This window comes from Helianthus annuus, chromosome 9, assembly GCF_002127325.2.
Source record: "Helianthus annuus cultivar XRQ/B chromosome 9, HanXRQr2.0-SUNRISE, whole genome shotgun sequence".
Lineage (NCBI taxonomy): Eukaryota > Viridiplantae > Streptophyta > Magnoliopsida > Asterales > Asteraceae > Helianthus > Helianthus annuus.
In genome coordinates, this window is record NC_035441.2 from 145,382,456 (window position 1) to 145,404,630 (window position 22,175).

At 37.3% G+C, this 22,175-nt stretch overlaps 1 pseudogene; it reads right to left on the reverse strand.

The window, feature by feature from the left end:
* Window positions 1-729: 729 nt before the first annotated feature.
* LOC110879144 lies at window positions 730-3,414 on the reverse strand (annotated as a pseudogene).
* Between the last annotated feature and the right edge of the window lie 18,761 nt (window positions 3,415-22,175).

The following is a 22,175-nucleotide window of genomic DNA, read 5'->3' on the forward strand; positions in this document are numbered from 1 at the left end:
ACCCCCACCGACACCCCCCCCCCCCAAAAAAAAAAAAAAAAAAACCTAAAGCCCCCACCCCAACCCCCCAAAATCTAAATCCACTCTCCCACCAAAAGCCTAACCTCCTCCCCCCCCACCCCCACACCCCCACTCCCAAAAAACCTAAACCCCGCCACCCCACCAAAAAAGCTAATATTAAACCCTAAACATAAACCCCAAAAAAACCTAAACCCCCCACCCGCACCCCTCAAAAAACCTAACCCCTCCCCCTATACCCAAAAACTTAATCCTAATCCTAAACTTCCAAAAAACTAACCCTAAAACTAAACTAAATTCAAAAGTTAATTTTAAGCATATAATGCACATGTGCAGCATATACATATAATGCATATGTGCAGTACAAGTTTTTTTTTTGAAAAAAAAAAAAAATTATACATAAAAAGTAGCGAATTTTTTTTGAAAAATTGTAAAAAAAAAAAAAAAAATCGTCATGTTTTTTAGGCTTTTTTAGTTAGTGTTTTAGTTTTCTCATTTATATGTAGTTTTATCATGATTATCTCTCTAGTATGAATAACAGGTTTGGTACCTATCTCTAGTAATCAGGTCAGGATCATCTAAATTACAATCACCGAAACCCAAACCTATGAAAAGTTTTTAAATATATGTTACAATTACAGATATGTAGCTTCAGGAAACGTTGTCACAATTACAAATAGAGTTAAAATAATAAATGCATTCAGCAGGATATGAAAATTAAAAGGTACACTTAAATTTTAATTAAAACTTTCAAAATTCTTGACTATAAAAATGATGATCCAATCAAAATGATTGTATAATTTATATTCATAACATTTGATTAAAAAGTTCATTTTTTTTACTCTAATCATAATAATATGACTGCATCTTGTTGTAACTCTTTCAATATTCAAGATTTTGGGGTCCTAGAGTTGCAAGATGCCCTCCTATGAAACATGTTCAGCTCCTCATTATGCTGATTGGCTCAAATGTAGAAACGCTTATGCCCCGCCAAATAAGATATACTTCAAATGCAACATATACAACCGTTAAAACGGTTACTACGCAAGTAAAGGCGACCCCGCTTACTTGTTCAGCTAGAAACTGTTGTAACAGGTAAGCGTTTATAGCTAAGAAATGCAGCCACAAGCCACGAGATTGTCTGCAAAAAAATCATAAGAAACACAACATTTTAAAATCGAAATTCACATTAACTTTCATGGGATTTAGCCAAAACTTATGTTCGATTTATAAGATCGCACCTTTAGAACTGGGCCGATTGCGAAAACACCCATGAGATCCTCTTTGGCGACCAAACATAACAAGGGAATGAGAGCAAAAGGAAACTGAAGGGACTGGAGCACGTTAAGCCATTCGTTTAAGACATCCAACCTGTTCTCCGATGTATTAAAAATTATCGCAACAATCAATGTGGGAACGATTGCGCAACTTCTTGTAATCAAGGCCCGGGCCCATTTCTTTACTCCCAGATTTAGAAAACCATCCATGATAAACTGGCCTGCATATGTACCAGTAATGGTGCTACTTTGTCCAGCTGCTAGTAACCCGACAGCCCATATATACAAAATTGGTACCAACCCGCCACCAAACCTCTCTTCAAGAAACTGGCCCGCGTTTCTGAGCCCGACTGTATCAGCAATAGCAGTACCAAAAAAGGCCTTTGCAAAAACAGTTGTTACGAAAAGATTAATAACAAAGGTGATAGAGAGTGCTGTGGTGGATTCAATCGAGTAGTATCTTAGAGCTTCACGAACTCGGCCAGTTTGTTTGGGGTCAACTTTTCTTGATTGTACAAGTGCCGAGTGTAGGAACACATTGTGTGGAGTTATCATGCAGCCAACAACTCCCACAGCTTTTTGTATTGTTTTGGAGTTGAGTTTTGGAACCACAAGACCTTTAAAACAAGAAAAAAGTTAGTTGATTATTATTATTTTTTAAACAGAAGGTATGAAGCTTGTGAAACAAGAAATGAAAAGTGGTTTTATACCAACAAGAAGCTCTTTAGCATTGGGTTTGGTTCCACCAAACATCCATGCAAATGAAACTGCCATTACTGCTATAAGAAAGGCGAAAAGTGCCTCTAGCTTCCTCACATCATAGTTTTCAAGAAACAGAAAGATGAAACTGCAACCAAGATCAATAGAAATTATGAAATTAACAAAGGGCTTGTATCTTGGGGTATCAAGGTGTGTTGGTGCACGAATTAATATATTTTCGAAATAACTAGTTTTATTAATATATAGTTACTATAATGTTATACGTGAAAGAAAACTGTTTATTTAGAATGTATTTTATTTTGTTAGTTAAATAAATTTATTGATACAAATTATAGAACATTCAGTAAGATGTATTGAAATGGAGAGTTTGTTAAATAAAAAATGTTAAAAAATAATATTCATCGTTACTATCTATGGTGACTATGGTCAGTCAAGTCTCTCTTTCGAAAAAAAAATGTTAAAAAATAATCCCTTTGATATAACAATAGTTTTGGGTAAGTCTAGCATCATCTTTTGATAACAAGTGACCAAAGCATTATGACCATCTCCAATGGGATAGGCGCCCATGGAGTGACGTGGAGCCACAGAGTGTGCCCGTGAAGAGGAAATCCTTCTGCAAGCGGAACGAGCAGGTGATCTAAAAGGGAGAGAGTAAACCAACGCGGTGGGTAGTCAAAGTGTATGTTGCCTCTTTGTTAGATAGAGATGGTATAAACTATGTATGCTACCTATCAATCAAGTATTACCAAAAGATAAGAGTAACTATTTTTTACCAATCCAAGACAGTGATGAGAACCCCAGCCCAAAGTGGCAAAGACCCATTAGTCAAAATCTTGAGAGCAATTGCACTCCCAATGACTTCTTGAATATCAGCTCCAATCAGCGCCAATTCAGCCATAACCCACAACAACTTTCCAGCCCAATATGGGTACTCCTCCCTACACAGTTCAGCCAAGTGTCTCCCAGTGGCTACACCAAGCCGAGCCGAAAGAAGCTGAACAAGCAGCCCAATACCAGTCGTCCACAAAAGCAACCACAACAGTGAATAACCCGCAATCGCACCCGCCTGAAGATCACCTTCCAAGTTACCCGGATCCAAGAACGCTATGCTCATTAAGAACCCAGGCCCCGTGAACAGCCATAGCTTCCGCCACGAGAACTGTGGCGTTGCGTCGCTGTTGGATCCGAGTAATTGCTGGTGGTGCTCCGAAGACATGACTGGTTTAACGTGTTATGCTACTAGTGTGCATGAATAATTTAGAAGATCGGGTGTTATTCTATTATTGATGAAGAAGATGCATGTGGGGACTACTCTCCATGGATCATACAAAGAAGAATAAAATCATCATCATCTTGCGCTACAACACAAAACTTATCCAATAAAACAAGATAATGGTACCAAATTGGCGAACAAAGTACCGCCATATCTTCATGGATCAGGATATCTAACTTAAAATAAATATAAAACGTGAAATCCTTAATCTTTACACATCCTAAACTACAAGGGTTTTATGGTAATTAAAGAGAAGAGTGGCGGTTACTTGGCGGTTACAAAGTATGCGGACTGAAGATGTAAAACTGAAAGATTATAACCGCTTCACTAAAGGAAAAGACATGTCTCCTTAGAGACATGTCTGTTCGCGATCGGCAGCCACAAGAAGGAAAGGGACGCGACTTTTGGTTTATGGACACACCTCTTCAAGATTCATTCTCATCCACACAATCTAGAGACACACCCGTTCACGAAGAGACGTGTCTATTCACTCGTACCCGTTGGAAAACTATAAATAGGGATAGTTAGATTCACTTGTAGTTGTTCATTACATTCGATCATTCCATTGTACAAATTCTCAGTTTATATATTCAAGTTATACAAGTTTGTTTATCACGTTCTAGAGATCAAGATCCATTTTGGGGCCAACAATTGGTATCAGAGCGTCAGGCTCTAGGCATTGGGAATCGCAAGGCAACGAATCGGCGGGATGTCATTCGCGATCAGGTTTCATCATTCTAATTTTTCAATTCGCAAGTTTTAGTTTTTTCGGTTCAAGGTTGTCGAACCAGGGTTCTGTTCGAAATCTAGGGTTTTGATTTCGGGGTTATAGTGCGAATTAGATTGTCAGGAATTCAATTAATACGCGTTGTGGTTATTCGCTTATTAAAGATTTGAGAGTTTGTTGAATTCAAGGGAATTGAATTTTACCAGTACAGTGGTTCGTATTGGTGGTCAGGAAATTTTAGAAACAAGAAAGTAAGGGTTGTGAGAATTCTAAGTTAGCAATCAGACTAGGGTTCGTGAGTGAATGAAACCGAGTACAGGAGCACAAAACAGGGTTGTTTTCTTGTTTCATTGGAGTGCTAGGAAGAATCAGAATTTAATCCAATGGTTATTCAAAGTTTAAAAGAAAATTGAGCGAATCAATTGGGAAAAAGAAAATCGAGTGAGTCGATCGTGAAGAAGAAGCCAGTAAAGACGGAATCATTCGAGCGATTCGAAGTGTGTTCGAAGAATCTAGAAAAATAAAGTGCAGTGAATGCAGAAAAAGTTGAAGTTATTGAAACAATGAATACTATTGGTGAGACATCAAAAGGGTTTGTGTGATTCGAAACCGTGCGGAAAAGTGTAGTCGATTTGTGAGGAGTCGAAGGAAAGAAGAATCGTATGATGCGGAATAACCTGTGAAAGGTACAACAAAACAATCTAGTGAATGGATCAAGAAAAAGTGAAGAATTCGTGAGGGAAGCAATCAATAATGAAGAACTCGTTGTGAGAGACAACCGTGAAGAAGATAAATCAAGGAGAAGACGCGCGTATCCTGTGACTGGGTCAGAAGAAGGATTGTTGTGTGATACAACCACAAGAGAGATCTGAGTGAGTTAGATTATCCAAAATCTATGCGAGATGGATGCAAGTCATGTGATATGATAGTGGCAAATTAATCAAGACCGGTGGAGTTCGTGTTGAGACAACTACATAAGAAAAGGTTCGTGTGATACAAATCAAGTGCGGTCAAGACAAGTGTGAAGCAAAATGTTCGTGTGAAGCAAGGTTCGTGAGGAGCAAGGTTGGTGAATAAGAAGATCCGTGTGAAACGTCGGATACCGAGGAGTTTCAAGAAGATGGAATTGATCAAAGTTCAAGATCTACAACTCAAGGATGTCCAAGATTAGGGGGGTGAATGAAATCCTTAATCTTTACACATCCTAAACTACAAGGGTTTTATGGTAATTAAAGAGAAGAGTGGCGGTTACTTGGCGGTTACAAAGTATGGGGACTGAAGATGTAAAACTGAAAGATTATAACCGCTTCACTAAAGGAAAAGACATGTCTCCTTAGAGACATGTCTGTTCGCGATCGGCAGCCACAAGAAGGAAAGGGACGCGACTTTTGGTTTATGGACACACCTCTTCAAGATTCATTCTCATCCACACAATCTAGAGACACACCCGTTCACGAAGAGACGTGTCTATTCACTCGTACCCGTTGGAAAACTATAAATAGGGATAGTTAGATTCACTTGTAGTTGTTCATTACATTCGATCATTCCATTGTACAAATTCTCAGTTTATATATTCAAGTTATACAAGTTTGTTTATCACGTTCTAGAGATCAAGATCCATTTTGGGGCCAACAAAACGAAATCACTTAATAAACACAAGCAACCAATTGATATTAATTTGTACTTCGTGGGCGAATGTTATCTGCATTTATGGAATACTTTAGATCATAAGAAGTAACAAAGTAGACAAATTCCTTGATTGAGAATGTAAGATGAATCTATGACTTACAACATTAACGGTCGTTGTGATTATCTTAAAGTATGTCCACCCGGTTCTGATCTCATCTCTATAATTTGAGGATAAGTGTAGGTTTTACCTACTATTTCACGCGATCCCATCCCCCAAAATGCGGATGAAATTTAGGGACTCACTTCCCATTCCCCATATTTAGGGACTATCCATTCATCCCCCATCCGTCTCTCTCGTATGTATTTTGTTCATCTTGTAACTGGAAGAAAGAGAAAAAAAATAAAGAAATAGGCATGGGGTTTTTATAATATGAACAAAATTTAGAGATAAAAGTGATATTAAGTATGAGGATGAGAATGAGAAACCAGATGTGAATGCTCTCATGCGAAGTAATCAAGTATGGAGAGAAAGGGATACAATACAAGACACTGTATTTTTGCATCTATGAGTGTTCGGTCTTCGAATCAGACTCGAAAAACTCAAAATTTAATTCAAATTCCAAACTCAAATTCGGTCTTGTATATCCGTATTCAATTCAAAACTCGAATTCATATTATGCATTTTATTTTTATTTTATATATACACATAGGGTGACTAGTGAAGAAGGTGATCACTACCTTGGATTAGTGAATAAACATAAATACAGTTTATTGTGATAGTGTGTTGAAGAAGATGATCACTAAATTGGACTGGTGAGGAGTTTGTATCAGTGATCTCTTCCGTTCAAGAGAAGATTTTAGTGGAGAAACTCTCAATTGAAGAATCGAAGAAAGAACGTAGAATTGATCAATTAACATTCGCTTGAACATCTATAAATCGGTTTTGTTTTTTGTTATTTTTACTCTTAACTCTTCACATTTGTCATCTATTAACATTATTGGGTCTTAAACAAGATTGAACATTTCAAGTTAGTTTCAATCTAAGAAAATCTATTCAACCCCCTACTCTCATATTCTGCAATTGGTTTCAGAGCAAGTTGCTCTAGTTTTTCAAGCAAAGTAATTTTTTTCAAAACTTGAGTCAGATTCATGGCTCAAAACTATGTAAAGGGGAATTCTACAGTTACATCACCTTTGTTAAACAGTGATGAAAGTTTTTGCTATTGGAAATAACGTTTTGAAACCTATGTTAAAGCTAAAGACATAGATCTTTCGTAAATTATTGAAAGTGAAGATCTTCTTCCAACTAGGGAAGATGAACAAACCAAAAGGAGTGTTCTCGCACCTAGAGATACTTGGACAAGTGAAGATAAGAAGATGATTTCCAAGAATTTTGAAGCTAAATCAACTTTTTATAACGTTTTGTGAAGAAATGAACATGAAAGAGTTTTTTATGTGCAAAACCGTTAATGAAGTTTGGAATGCTCTTATTTTATAACCCACTAAAGTAACCCTCAAGTAATAGGTAACATGATTGAATTATTTGTACATCAATATGAACAATTAAATATCGATGAATATGAAAAGGTTGATAAAGGTTATTATGCTAGATTAGTTTAATATTATTGTTACTAGTCTTAAAGTTACTCCTACTAGATATCCTAACAATCAATTGGGTAGTGGCCCATCGGCAAAAGTGAAATCTTTAAACACCTTGAAAATGAGAGGTTTTAGGGTTCAAACAACAAAAATAAAAGAAATTTGTCGTTGAAAAAAAGTTCTCCAAACAAACATTATGTAAGAATTTTTTTTAAAAAAATAAATATTTCTTAATTGTGATTAGTTGAAATCATGAAACCATTAATTAACAAATTACATTATATAATAGAGATAAAAATGATTCTTTTATAACTTTTTAATAATTTTAAATTTGTACTACCATTTTTATATGTTAGGTTTTTATTTTATTTTAAGTTACATTATCCACGCTCATGTTCATGTACTTTTTTTTTTTTTTTGCTGTTTTTGAAATTTTATTATTATTATCTAAGCATAAAGTTTTTGAATTATTAAATGGAAAGAAAAGAATATTTAGTATGCATAAAGTTCTGATTGCATAATACCATCGCACCCCCACTTTATATAAAACTTAACCAACAAAACAAGAAAATGGTACACATAGATAAGCAAAACAAACAACATTTATATGATAAAAAAGTAGCACCAAAAGACTCATTGCCACGTTTTCACTCTTTTTGTGAATGTCCTTTGGCAGCAACTAATTATTTACAACTTTAGGTTTGAACCTAAGCATACTTATCTATCTGTCATTCTTTCTATTTATTGCAATCATAAAAGGATTATCTCTTAAGTATTTGATTGAAAGATCTTTGAGCTAAGGACATCCACGTCGGCCAACCCCAAAAAACGAATGGACTTCCCTCTTTGTTTTCCCCTCATAGTCTTCCCTTGATATGTCCCATCGTCGTCCGTGTAGGCAAACTATCATCTCGTGAAAGTGAAAGCGCAAAGTTGGTCGCTTCCCGCCTCCACCTCAGTGCCAACTCATGCACATGTGTCCTCAAGGACGTTAATTGCGGTGGTATAATGCAATTAGTATTAAATATTTGATATGCAAAATATATTTTCCATCATCAAATTAAATAAAAACATATCTGAACTAATAAAGAGTTAACATTGTGGAGGAAAGAAGGAAATGGCAGTCAGGTTGGATTGAACCGGTAAAAACTCTAATTATAATATATGGTTTTAGAAAATGAACAAAATTTGAATTAAAAGTGATTTTGAGCTAAATATACGGACCAAAAAGTAAGGAGACAAAAGGATACAAGAAATCATACCTTTGCATCCACTATATAGACGAGTTGGTTTTAGAGATTTGGAATTTGATAAGTGACTCGGGTTTAATTCCAACATTTTCAGAGGATTAACCTAATTTACCATAAAATTACTTATGCATTGTTGGATCAATTTGATTGGAACAACATTTGAGTATACCACTCAGGGAACTTGATTTACCACCACATGATAGGCCCTAGACGGTTTGGCAGGGGTCGTTTGAGGTTGCCAAGATTCAACCTTGTACAGAGACCATTATACACCAATGTGAGACACACAAGAGAGGCCTCAGCGACTACATATTCTCCAATCTCAAGACCATTTATGTAGCAAGTCTCATAAATAGAAAGACTAAGGCTGCAAGGTATGGTTGGAGCCCCTTAGGGGCTCCATTTTAACATCTTATCGTCACGTAGATGACATGTAGGATAAGGAGCTCCATTACATTTTCTGAATAAAGCCCTTGGTATGGTTCACAGTAAATGAATTGGTACCCGAATTCAGTTGCAATTGGAACACACTATTAAATTGGCTAACACCTAAACGATTATATTATTGGAGAAAACTAACCCAAAAACTCCAAATTACAAATCCATACTCATTGTTCACGATATATATAATCTAACCTATACAATTAGCCTATAGGGGAAGGTTCATTTGAGAAGAAAATTTAATTGAGAAGAAAAAGAACAAAGGGTAATTTTGTAAAACATTAAATAGTTTTTTCACTTATCTCATTTATTATCATTTTTGACTAATTAATTAGTCATAAAGACTAGTATCCTTCACACTAACTTTTTTTGCTTACACACATCAAAAGTTATCTTACATATTTCGAAATTCATCCTACACGTTCAAATTTATCCTACACAACTCGTAATTTATCCTACACAACTCATAATTTATCCTACACTTTAAATTATTATTATTTTTTTTTTTTTTGAAAAAACATATATTTTGAAGATAAGTTACAAAAAAAAATTAATGTAGTTAGCTATTAAAGAGGAAGACTACAATTTAATAACCTATGTAGATTTACCAATATACCCTTATAGTAACATTAAATACTTATATTAAATGAAGTAAAATAAAGTTTTCTTATTGGTTGAAATTTCTTCTTTTTTCTTCTTACAAAAAATTTCTTCTCATTTGAACTCTCCACTTAGCCTATAACTAGGATTCTATTTGAATTAAACTCACAACAATTATCTAAACAATTCCTATTCTAACTCAAGTAGGAAACTAGATAATTATCCACCATTTAATTACCTGATTTGTAAGTATTCGACTTGTATACGAATACACGGCACCCTTATCTGCCCCACGCAAATAGCCATAGAGGAAATTCGCCAACAATAACCCCTTGAATTTCTGAGTCGTATATGTTAATTCCTACACACCGAGTAACTGTCTCATCTCCTTGAACAGGATTCGCGCCAAGGCTTTCGTCATTGGATCTACTTTCTGCTCGTCTCCAGAAACGTGCTCAACCACCAATTGTTCGTTTTCCACTCATTCGCGAATAAAGTGGTAACGCGTGTGGATATGTTTGCTTCTACCATGAAAAACCGGATTCTTTGATAATGCAATTGATGATTTATTATCAACCCGAATCAGTACTTTCTGTTTTTCCCATCCAGTCAATTCTGCGAGTAACTCTCGGAGCCAAATTTTCCTGACATGCAGCTGCAGTAGCTGCCATAAATTCAGCCTTACACGAAGATAGGGCCACTGTAGCTTACTTCTGTGAACACCACATGATTGGTGAAGATCCAAGATAAAATACATGACCGATAGTACTTCGTCCATCATCCTTGTCCACATTATGACTGCTATCACTGTAACCGACTAGTTTCAGATTTTCACTTCGCTCATACTTTATTCCAAAGGAAACCGTTCCCCGAAGATAACATAGAATTTCTTAATAGCAATCGCATGTGATTCTCTCGGGCTCTGCATGTATCGATTAACCACCCGACTTAATAGGACAAATCTGGACGTGTATGTAATAAGTAACGAAGATAACCCATAATCTTACGAAAATCAGTGGCTGGCACTTTCGGTTCGTCTTCGGCTTTAGACAACTTGAGTCCCAGTTCCATTGGACACAAAGTTGGATTATAGTCTTTCATGCCGGCTTCTTTTAGAATCTTCAAGGCGTAGCTTTCTTATTTGATTTTAACACAATCTTTATCTTAAGAAACTTCGATACCTAAGTAATAAGTTAGCTCACCAAGACCCGACATTTCAAACTGTAACGCCATCATTTTCTTGAACTCGTTTATGAAAACCACACTTTTTCATGTCACGAACATGTCATCAACATAAACCGCAACAATTAAATAATTAGTATCAACCGCTTTTCGATAAACCGCCTTTTCTTGCATGCATCGATGAAAACCCATATTTTTGAAAATACCATCAAGCTTTAAATTCCACGCTCTCGGGGCTCGCCTAAGACCATATAAAGCCTTTTCCAATTTCTACACTTTCTGGTTGTCACCCGGTTTTTCGAATCCCTCTAGTTGACACACGTACACTTCTTCCTTTAAATCCCCGTGAAGAAAAACGTCGTTTTTACATCGAAATGTTGAATCTTCCATCCCTTCCCGACTGCGAGAGCAATCAATAATCGTATTGTCTCGAGTCGAGCTACTGGTACTGTGGTACCTGAGGAAAATCCACAGTCATCCTGATCTGGCACTTCGCCGCTTTTGGATTACTTATCAAATTTCGGGACGAAATTTCTTTCAAGTTGGGGATGATGTGACAACCCGTGACTTCAAGGTAGAAACCGTTTATTTCGTTTTTATAAATTAAATCTTATACTTATTTTTTTGATGGATTAATTTATACTTATTTAAATTATAGCGTGTCAACGAATATTTGAAACCAAATCTATATCGTATACCGACCCGAACCGTTTGAACCGAAGTACATGTCTCGCTTGTCGATCCAACCCACTCGCGTAACTCAAAACTTATGAGGCCCGAACCATAGCACGGATATTACACATTTATATTAATTGACTAATTGTATACTTGTATTTAGTTGATTGCTGGATGTAAAAATAAAATAAAATAAAAATAAAGAAATAACATATAACAACAAATCGGTAACATATAATCTGCCACTTTGTTTCTTCTTTTATGTAATCAGCCTAACACCTTCAAGATGGGCTCAAGCCCATGTCGACCATTCTCAAATTGCCCACATCCCACCAGTTTGTTATATACGTATTTAGTGTGCATGTTCTTCATTAATACACCAACTCCACAAAAGGCAAACCCTAAAAACCACATATCCGACCTGCGACCTTGCGCTCCTTCTTTCTCTTTTCTGCCAACGTATACAAGACCCAAAGAGACCCTTTACAACTTCGGTTCAAGGTGATAATACTTCTATTACTCCGCTAGGTACTAGTCCTTGCACCTTTGTTATAATATATGTGATTATACATGCTTTTCTAGGGTTCAATTGGGATTTTATATGGCTGTGTTTAACTGTTATATATGGTGTTGTCATCTAAGGTGTTATATGTTAGGGATCTTGTATTCATAATGTTCGAGTCGTTATTTGTTTGGGGTAAGCTGCGGGTTGAAACTTGCTGAATTGTGATGATATTTATAATGTTCATGCGTGATTATCAAAGAGTTAAGATGGTTGCGTGGCTCTGTTTTGATTGGTGATCTTGATGTACTTGTTGACGAATATGATATAAAACAACTATGCACCTGCTGTGAATCATGTTTTTGTGTCTCGGGTTCACTAGTTAATCGTTTGCGGGATCGGAAACGTAAACAGTAATCTGTCTGAAATTTACAGCCAACTTCCGTTGGCTGTAACTGGGTCATAACATACCGAAAACTGAGTTTTCTGGAGTCCAAAAAGTAGAGTTTAGAAATACAATTCAAACGGAACTGGAATCATAAATTTTCGACGTCGTTTACTATTTTAAATGGAATTTTTCGTTACAGTGCACTGGGCTGTCCATTTTCTGCAGAAATTGCAGGTCACGATTTCTGTCATATCTAAGGGTGTATTGGGATATAAGTTATGAAATTTAAACTGTAGGAAATATGCGAGTGAACTGAAATTCTCCAACTGGATTCACCTCGTTTGGAGACTCGGTGATTTTTAAATAGAATAAACGGTGGGCAGGGGTCAGAATTGTAACAATTCAGATCACTGTTCATTGCTCGTTTTTTTACGAAAAATCTGTAAACAAGTAGACTTTGAAAATTTTACAGGAACACGCCGAGAACTTTTCACATGTCATATATTTTTTTGGGAATTAATTATGACCTGTAACTATTTTATAAAAATACCCGAAAACAGCCCAGTTTTGAGTATTGAAGCTGAAACGTATTAAGTCGCAATGTGTGCATCTGATTGTCAATTATCTTATCTGATAACGATCCAACTTGTTATATGTCGATGAAAGTGTTATGTGAAATATTGTATGCTTGTTGGTGCGTAGTTATAGGTGGCATGTACATATGGGTGTGAACTGTTAAAGTGAGTGCATGTTATGTGATAGATGCGTGTAGGAACTTTGTGTTTTAATTGAAATTATTAATAAACTAAATGGTAATCATATTAGGACGTGATTGACCAACCTCGACCGTTAGCTATTTTAAAGAGTTCAACCGAGCAACCCAAGGTGAGTTCATCTCTTGAGCATGCGTCCCGGTGGTTGGGACAGTCAGTGGGTATCCCGGGAAGGGATAAGTCTTTTGGGTTAAAACGGGAATGTTGGATAATATACTCTTCCTATCACCTTTAAAGTCCCTCCGTGTTGTTTGGTTACCGGGAAGGTAACATGGTGTTAGTTAGTAGCGCTACTTAGGTTTGGCAACCTCACCCCGTTCCTGGGAGGACGAGTGTTGAACTAATGACCTAGTCATGACCAATGCTTTGATAGGAGCATTGGAGAAAGGGCAAAATAATCAGAAGCCGTCTTGTATTGGGGTATTATCAACATTGTTTTCAACATTATTTTCGGAATTAAATTCAATGGATTAACTAAACACTTGGTAACCAACGTTTTTATAAAACTATGAACTCACCAGCGTTGTCTGATACACTTGTTGCATGCTCGCAGGTCGTTAGATATCTTGGATTTGGGAACTTGCTATCTGGAGTAGCTGGAGTGGTCATGGGTCGACTGGAGGGATTCATGTGATTGATTACTTGATGCTATACATTGGCTTTGAAACTGTTTAACCTTGGTTTACTATTTGCTTCCGCTAAACATGTTGGTTTTCATTTAAACTTGTTGATGGTATTTTTCATTAATAATTGAGGATTTTAATTATAACTTGGATGGGTTCAATGTAATTAGTGGCTCGTTGTTGATTCGTCACACGCCTAAAAGGGATATTCCCTAGGTGGTATTTTGGGGGTGTGACAGGTACGAATACTTCATCAAAATCAATATCTGATTGTTGAACATATCCTTTTGCCACCAATCGCGCCTTGTGTTTATTAATTGAACCATCTGCGTTTCTCTTGATCTTAAACACCCACTTCAACCCGATGGATTTTAAGCCTTTTGGTAGAAAAGTTAGCTTCCATGTGTTATTTTTCTCAATCGACTCGATTTCAGTTTTCATAGCTTTTACCCATTCCAGTTTCGTTTTCGCTTCGGTAAAATTTCTTGGTTCCTCGTCAAACGTTAACATTAATTCTTCATACGTTTCGTTTGAATTTAATTCGTAATATTTTAACTTAAAAGGTAAAACTGAAATACGAATAGAATGCCTAACCTGGTTCAAAACATGGGTTTGCTCACTCTGAATTTTAGCTTTGGAGTCAAACTGGGTTGAAATCTCGATGTTTGGCTGTAGGAACTCTTGATCATTTGAAGTTGGGTCTGGGCCTGATCTGGGCTCTGTTTCGCTGCCCATTACCGACCTATGTTTGGTGCTACTGTTCATCGTAGGGCTGTTGTATGCAGCAGAAGTTTCACCTGAGGTAGAGTCACTCGACTCGCCACCTATTGGCCCAAAACCCATGTCTATAGTATCACCCCAGTTAACTGTGAACATACCTGGATTGTCATGCTCAGTTTTCGCGTTACTCCAATTCCACCCCTTCTTTTCATAAAAATCAACATGTATGCTTATAATGATTTTATTTTGTCGCGGGTTAAATAACCGGTAACCGCCCGAACCAGGTTCCAATCCGAGATGAACTAGAGGTCTTGATCTATCATCTAGTTTTTGCAAGTGCTTGTTCACGATTCGCTCATACGCTATGCAACCAAATATTTTTAGAATTTCAAGGTCGGTTTAGTGCCCCTAAATCTTTCATATGGTGCCACTCCAACCAATGCGCGCGTAGGAGTTCTATTTATGATATAAGTTGCATGGCGAACCGCTTCACCCCAAAAATAATTTGGAACTGCTCTAGCCTTCATCATACTTCGGACCATCTCTAACAATGTTCGGTTTCGTCTTTCCACTACACTGTTTTGCCGAGGAGCATACGGAGCCGTTAACATCCGAGCCATTCCTTTTATATCGCCAAACCGATTAAATTCATGCAAAGTAAATTCACCACCTCTATCGGTATGGAATGTTTTAATTGTCATTCGGGTTTGCTTTTCAATCTTGGTTTTGAAGCTTTTGATGAACTCGAACGTGTCACTTTTATTCTTCAACAGAAAAGACCACATATACCGTGAGTAGTCATCAATAAGAACCAAAATATAAATGTTACCTGCCGGAGTAGGTGGAGAGATTGGACCACAGAGATCGCCATGAACTAACTCGAGTTTTGCTGAAGCTCGAAAACTCGCCTTTTTTTGGAAATGAATGTCTCGTTTGTTTGCCAACCATGCAAGACTCGCACATTTGATTTTGCTGCTTTATCACGGGAACACTTTCGGCTAGCTTATGCATCAAATTGACTGAACCGAAACTTATGTGGCCAAGACGGGCATGCCACAACCAAGACTCCTCATCAATTTCCACCTGTAGACAAGCTGGACTCCCAACCTTGAGTTTAATTTTATAAAGCCGATTTAAGTTTCTGGTGACCTTAATTAGCAATCTTCCACTACTATCATGTATAGTCAGAAAATCATCCTTCATTCGAACTTCACATCTTGATTTAGTTGCTTGACCCAGACTTATCACGTTACTCCGGAGATCCGGAATATAATAAATTTCGGTCAATAATTTTTGTTCGCTGCATTTACCTTAGAACAAAAGCGAGACTTTTCCCTTGATTTTTACGCACGACCCATCTCCAAATCTCACCCTTCTGACTATTTGCTCGTTTAACTCAGCGAAATACTCTCGATTTCCCGTCATGTGATTACTCGCGCCAATATCTAAATACCAAACATTTCTTTTGCTTGCATCGAACTTGGATGGAACAACTTTGTCTTCATTCAAATACACGGTTTCTTGTACATGACTCATCATAAAGAAATTTCATCTACCCGATTCGTTTGTTGTTCATCAGTTTGGTTAAGATTCGTCTCTTGATCACAGAATCAGTCGGGGAACTTAGAAACAAAGTGCCCGAACTTATCACACTGGTAGCACTCAATACCCGAAAGATCTCTTTTCTTGCCTTTTTTATTTTTATCATCACGGTTCTTTGAGGAGTCCTATTGACCACGGTCCTGGGTGTTATCCCGACCGCGACCTCTCGAAGAACCCGAATCGCGTCCTTTACCCCTGTTACTGTCACGACTACGGTTAGAAGAAGATTCGGATTTTGAAAGCATCAATTTACCCGATTCAGTTCCATTTTCTTCTTTAATCTTTTCTTCATAGGCTTTCAGTCTACCAACCACATCTTCATACCCGACTGTCTTCAAGTCTAAAACTTATTCAAGCGAGGCCACAATATGTATAAACCGCCTTGGCAAATGTTGCAGCCCCCTACCCCTACCCCGGGAGCGGGTGCCGTGAGATCCAGATCAGTGGTATCGGTGTTTATTAATTTGGCAGCGGAAGACATCAGAACCGTAGTTAGGAAATATTTTTATCAGAGTTAAACACCAAACTTTTTGTAATAATAATCATTGGGATAAAACCCAAGTTCATTTGACAATACATTTGTAATGATAAACCCTATTTATTGAAAATAAAAACTCCTTTTTATTTAGGTAACTTTTATAGCCACTTTTCCAAGCCTTCAGTGCTCTCCAACTGGCTTCTATTGGCTTTCACATTGTGTAACGCATTTTCAAAAAACATTTTAACAACAAGAAATACTAGCAAGTACATTCCATTTTGTAAAGCATCAGTTGTTTACACATTACAGTATTAAGGGCGATTACAATGTTTATATCTACACAATTACCCAGTCAGTACGTGTCACTCGACGGATCTGTGACTATGGTCATACCACACATTGGATACTCGTGCCCAATTGTGAAGGTTATCAAGTACTGTATACAAACCCCATAATACTGGCAGCAATTGTAAAATCACAAAGACTTAATCACTGTAATTGTATTTGAAAACATTTGAGGTTTTGGTAAAACATTTTGACTCACAAAAATGTACTCTCAAATAGTGAGAAAAAATGAATGTTCTTACATTGTTGATTTAGGTAAAACTAGAGCTTCCTGGTGTATCTCCTAGTTATTATCTATTAAAATTAAAAAATGCACACGTGTTAGTAAAGTAACCCAAATCACATTAACCTTACAACTCGAGACAGAATTCCAATGACTGAGTCAGGCAGAGCCTTGACATGCATTAGGAAATCCTAAATCAATCGAGTGTAACACGAGACAGAACTCCAACGACTGATTCAGGCAGAGCCTTGACATGCGTTACGAAGGCCTAAATCGATCATGTAAGGTAATAGCAGGGTTATAATACTTACAATGAGACAGAGCTTCGCTTTATAGTGCGTATTATGCCCGGGTATAATTTCTACTATTATAAATTTGAGAGAGAATTTTAGAAATGAACGACTGAACAAATGAGCTTGACCACCCCTTATATAGGCTGATCAGCCAGTCTGTCGTGCCCCGCGACCAAGTTGGCTTCGGCCTTCGCGGCCCGCGAGATCCCACGTGGCGTTTATAGCTTCGCCGAGTTAAGGGGGTAGCCCTGCCACATGTTTGACACGTGGCATAATTGTGTGCCGGACAAGTTTAGGCCGTCGCGCCCCGCGACAGACTCAGGGTGACTAGGTCGTGGCCCGCGAGCGATTCTAATATTTGTTTTTATTTGATTTTCGTAAATATTCGGGTATTCTGAGTCCGTTTCTCGCATACGGGGTATATTTAGGAATGTTTAGGGTTATGTTAAGGGCTCTAGGAGTGTTGTTATATCCTCCCCACCTTGTTTTAGATCTCGTCCTCGAGGTCTACTCGAACAGGTGTGGGTATTTCCTTTGCATCTCTGTCTCGAGTTCCCATGTGTATTATGGTCCTCTCTTGGAATCCCATTTTACCTTGACCAGGACTAGTCTCTTATGTTTGAGATTTTTGACCTTTCTATCTTCAAGCTGAATGGGTTTCTCGATAAACTTAAGTTTCTCATTTACCTCTATGTCCTTTAGAGGCACTACTAGTGATTCGTCTGCTAAACACTTTTTGAGATTACATACGTGAAACACATCATGTATTCCTGCCATTTCCTCTGGCAGTTGTAGCTGATAGGCTACTGGTCCTATTCTTCTAATAATCTCAAAAGGTCCAACGTACCTGGGGCTTAGCTTTCCTCTTTTAACGAATCTGACTATTCCCTTCCATGGAGAAACTTTTAATAATACCTTATCTCCTACTTGAAATTCTAAAGGTTTTCGTCTTTATCTGCATAACTCTTTTGACGATCTCGTGTTGCTTTTAGTCTTTCCTTGACTTGAATTATCTTATCTGTTGTTTCTTGCACTATCTCTGGTCCAGATAATTGCTTTTCTCCAATTTCTGCCCAACAGACTGGAGTTCGGCACTTTAGTCTATAAAGTGCTTCAAAAGGTGCAGCATTAATGCTAGTATGATAGCTGTTATTGTAGGAAAATTCTATTAATGGTAAATGGTCATCCCAATTTCCTCCGAAATCAATTACACAGGCTCTAAGCATATCTTCCATCGTCTGAATTGTCCTTTCGCTTTGTCCGTCCATTTGAGGATGATAAGCTGTGCTTAGATCCTGGTTCCCATCGCTTTTTTGGAAACTTGTCCAAAAATGAGAAGTAAAACAGCTATCTCTATCGGATACGATAGATAAAGGAATTCCATGTAATGAAACCATTTCATTTACATATAGCTTGGCTAACTGTTCCATACTGAAAGTTTACTTCATTGGTAAGAAATGAGCAGATTTGGTCAATCTGTCTACAATCACCCAGATTGTATCATTTCCTTTTCTTGTCTGGGGTAATTTAGTAACAAAGTCCATTGTTATCAATTCCCATTTCCATATTGGCATCTATAATTGTTGCAATAACCCTGAAGTTTTCTGATGCTCAGCTTTAACTTGTTAACAAGTTAGACATTTAGCAACATAGTTTGTTATATCCTTTTACATCCCTATCCACCAGAAATTCTTTCTTAGATCTTGATACATCTTATCACTTCCGGGATGTATCGTATACTTAGACTTATGAACTTCTTCTAGATTTCTGTGGTGTAGGTTTCCTTGTTTAGGTACCCACATCATTTTCTTATGGAACTTCCAAATTCCATCTGTTCCTTGTTCTAATTTCTTAATCATTCCCTTTAAACTTCCAGCATCGTCCTTGGTTGTTTCTTGTATCTTTCTAATTTGCTCATTTAAATCTACTTGTAGATTTAATCTGAGAGAACGTACTCGTTTCGGCTTTTCATGATACTTTCGACTTAAAGCATCAGCTGCTACATTAGCTTTCCCAACATGGTACTGGATATCACAATCATAATCACTAAGAACTTCCATCCAACGTCTTTGTCTCATATTTAATTCTTTTTGCCCAAAAATGTACCTTAAAATCTTATGATCGGTGAAGACAACGAATTTATTTCCATATAAATAGTGTCTCCAAATCTTAAGGGCAAAAATTATGGCTCCTAACTCTAGATCATAGGTTGTATAATTTTCTTCATGTTTCTTAAGTTGTCTAGAGGCGTAAGCTATAACCTTTTGACATTGCATCAACACACATCCATATCCTAATTTAGACGCATCACAGTAGACTATAAAATTTTCAGTTCCTTCTGGTAATGCGAGTATGGGTGCGTTGGTTAACCTTTGCTTAAGAATCCTAAAAGCTTCTTCCTGTTTTGGTCCCCATTCAAACTTAACTGATTTGCAGGTCTGTTTGGTTAATGGAATTGCTATTCTAGAGAAATCTCGGATAAACCGTCTATAATATCCTGCCAGTCCAAGAAAACTTCGTACTTCTGTTGGCGACTCAGGGACTTTCCACTTAGTAATCACCTCGATCTTTGTGGGATCCACATAAATTCCATCATGATTAACCAGATGTCCAAGGAATTGCACTTCTTGTAACCAAAATTCACATTTTGAGAATTTAGCATAAAGCTTCTCTTTTCTCAACAATGTTAGAAGTGTATGCAGATGCGCTGCATGTTCCTCTTTACTCTTAGAGTAAATTAGAATATCATCTATAAAGACAATTATGAATTTATCCAGGTATGGTTTACATATCCTGTTCATCATGTCCATAAATGCGGCTGGGACATTGGTTAAACCAAATGGCATGACGGTAAATTCATAACGACCGTACCTTGTCCTGAAGGCGGTTTTAGGAATGTCCTCTTCCTGTACTTTCAGTTGATGATATCCTGAGCGTAAATCGATCTTAGAAAAGAATCGAGCTCCTTGAAGTTGATCGAACAGATCATCGATTCTCGGTGGTGGGTACCGATTCTTAATCGTAACCTTGTTCAAGTCTCGGTAATCAATGCACATACGCATCGATCCGTCTTTCTTCTTAACAAACAATACCGGCGCTCCCCACGGTGATGAACTTAGTTGTATGAAACCTTTGTCAAGAAGTACGTCCAATTGTTTCTTCAGTTCCTGCATCTCCGTTGGTGCTAAACGATATGGTGCTTTGGCAATCAGTGTCGTTCCTAGTATTAGGTGAATCCTAAATTCAACCTTTCTATCTGGTGGTAATCCAGGTAAATCTTCTGAAAAGACGTCTGAGAATTTAGATATTACAGGAATATCTTTTAATTCTTTTCCCTTAGTATTAATGATTACGGAAGTCATATATACTACTCCTCCTTTCCTTTCATAACTTGTGGCTTTCATCACAGAGATGAATTTTATCGATCTGGTTGGCTTATCTCCTTTAATTGTGATCTTTTCACCTATAGGTGTACTTACTTGCACTGTCTTTTGATCACATAAAATACTGGCACGGTTAGCTACCAACCAATCCATTCCTAATACAACATCGAATCCGGCTAGATTCATTGGGTAAAGGTTAGCAAAGAAATGATGGTTCAGGATTTCTATTCTTGCTCCCTGCAAGATCTCACTAATCTTAATGGATTCTCCGTTTGCTGTCTCTACCAGACAATCTTGTTGAAGTTTGGCTAAGGGTTGGTCAAGAAGTTTGTGAAAAGAAGTATTTATAAAACTTTGGTTTGCACCAGAGTCAAATAATACTTTAGCAAATATATTATTAACTAAGAACGTACAAGCAATCACATCCGGAATCGTCTTGGCTTTCTCAGCTGTCAGAACAAATGCTCTGGCATTCGTCTTAGGTGCTTCAGTTGTCTTAGCCTTGTTGGTTGTGGCTAGAGCTAGGTTCAGACAGTTCGATTTGATGTGCCCAGTTTCTCCACAATTGTAGCATATTATGGCACTAGCCTTTCTCCTACAATCTTCTTCATTATGTCCTGGGTACTTGCAAAAGTTGCAGGACACAACACATTTTCTGAGTGCTTCTTTTTATAAAACTTACAGTAGGGTGCAGAAGAACCTGTTCCTTTTCCACGGTAGGAATTACCGTAGTGAAATTCCTGGGTAAGCTTTTGAGCTAGGTTCTTTCTCTGGTTTTCCTCTTGGGTGCGTACCAATTCATCAGTCAGTGTATTGGCTAGTTCTACTGCTTCTTCTATGGTTTGCGGTCTAGCTGCCTTAACTACGTGTCTAATTTCACTAATTAATCCCCAAATATAACGGGAGATTAACACTGGTTCAGGTGAAGCTAAGGTTGGCACTATTCTAGCATATTCGAAGAATATGGTAGTGTAACCTTTGCAGTCTATTCCAGTCATTCTAAGATTTAGGAACTTATTGGTGATTTGTTCCTTTTCATTAGGAGGACAAAATTTTCTTTCAACCATTTCCTTAAAGTTGATCCATTCCAGATTATAAACTATGTCACTTCCCTTAGACTGGAGAATAGTATTCCACCATTCTAAGGCTGCATTTTTTAAAAGATTAGAAGCAAACATAATCTTATCTTCATCTACACATTTACTTATTTTTATGATTGCTTCTATCTTTTCTATCCAACGTAATGTTGCAGTCGCTCCTTCATTGCCTGAGAATTCTATTGGTTTACATGCCAAGAATTCTTTATAAGAACAACCGTAAGAAGCGGTTCTTCTTCTTTTAGGAATTGGAGCTTGGATTATTGGTCCGTTATTATCGTTCACACTATGACTTGGTTCAGTGTGTTGGCGTTTACTTCCATTTGCAGATTTATTATTTTCTGCTTCTTTAACAGT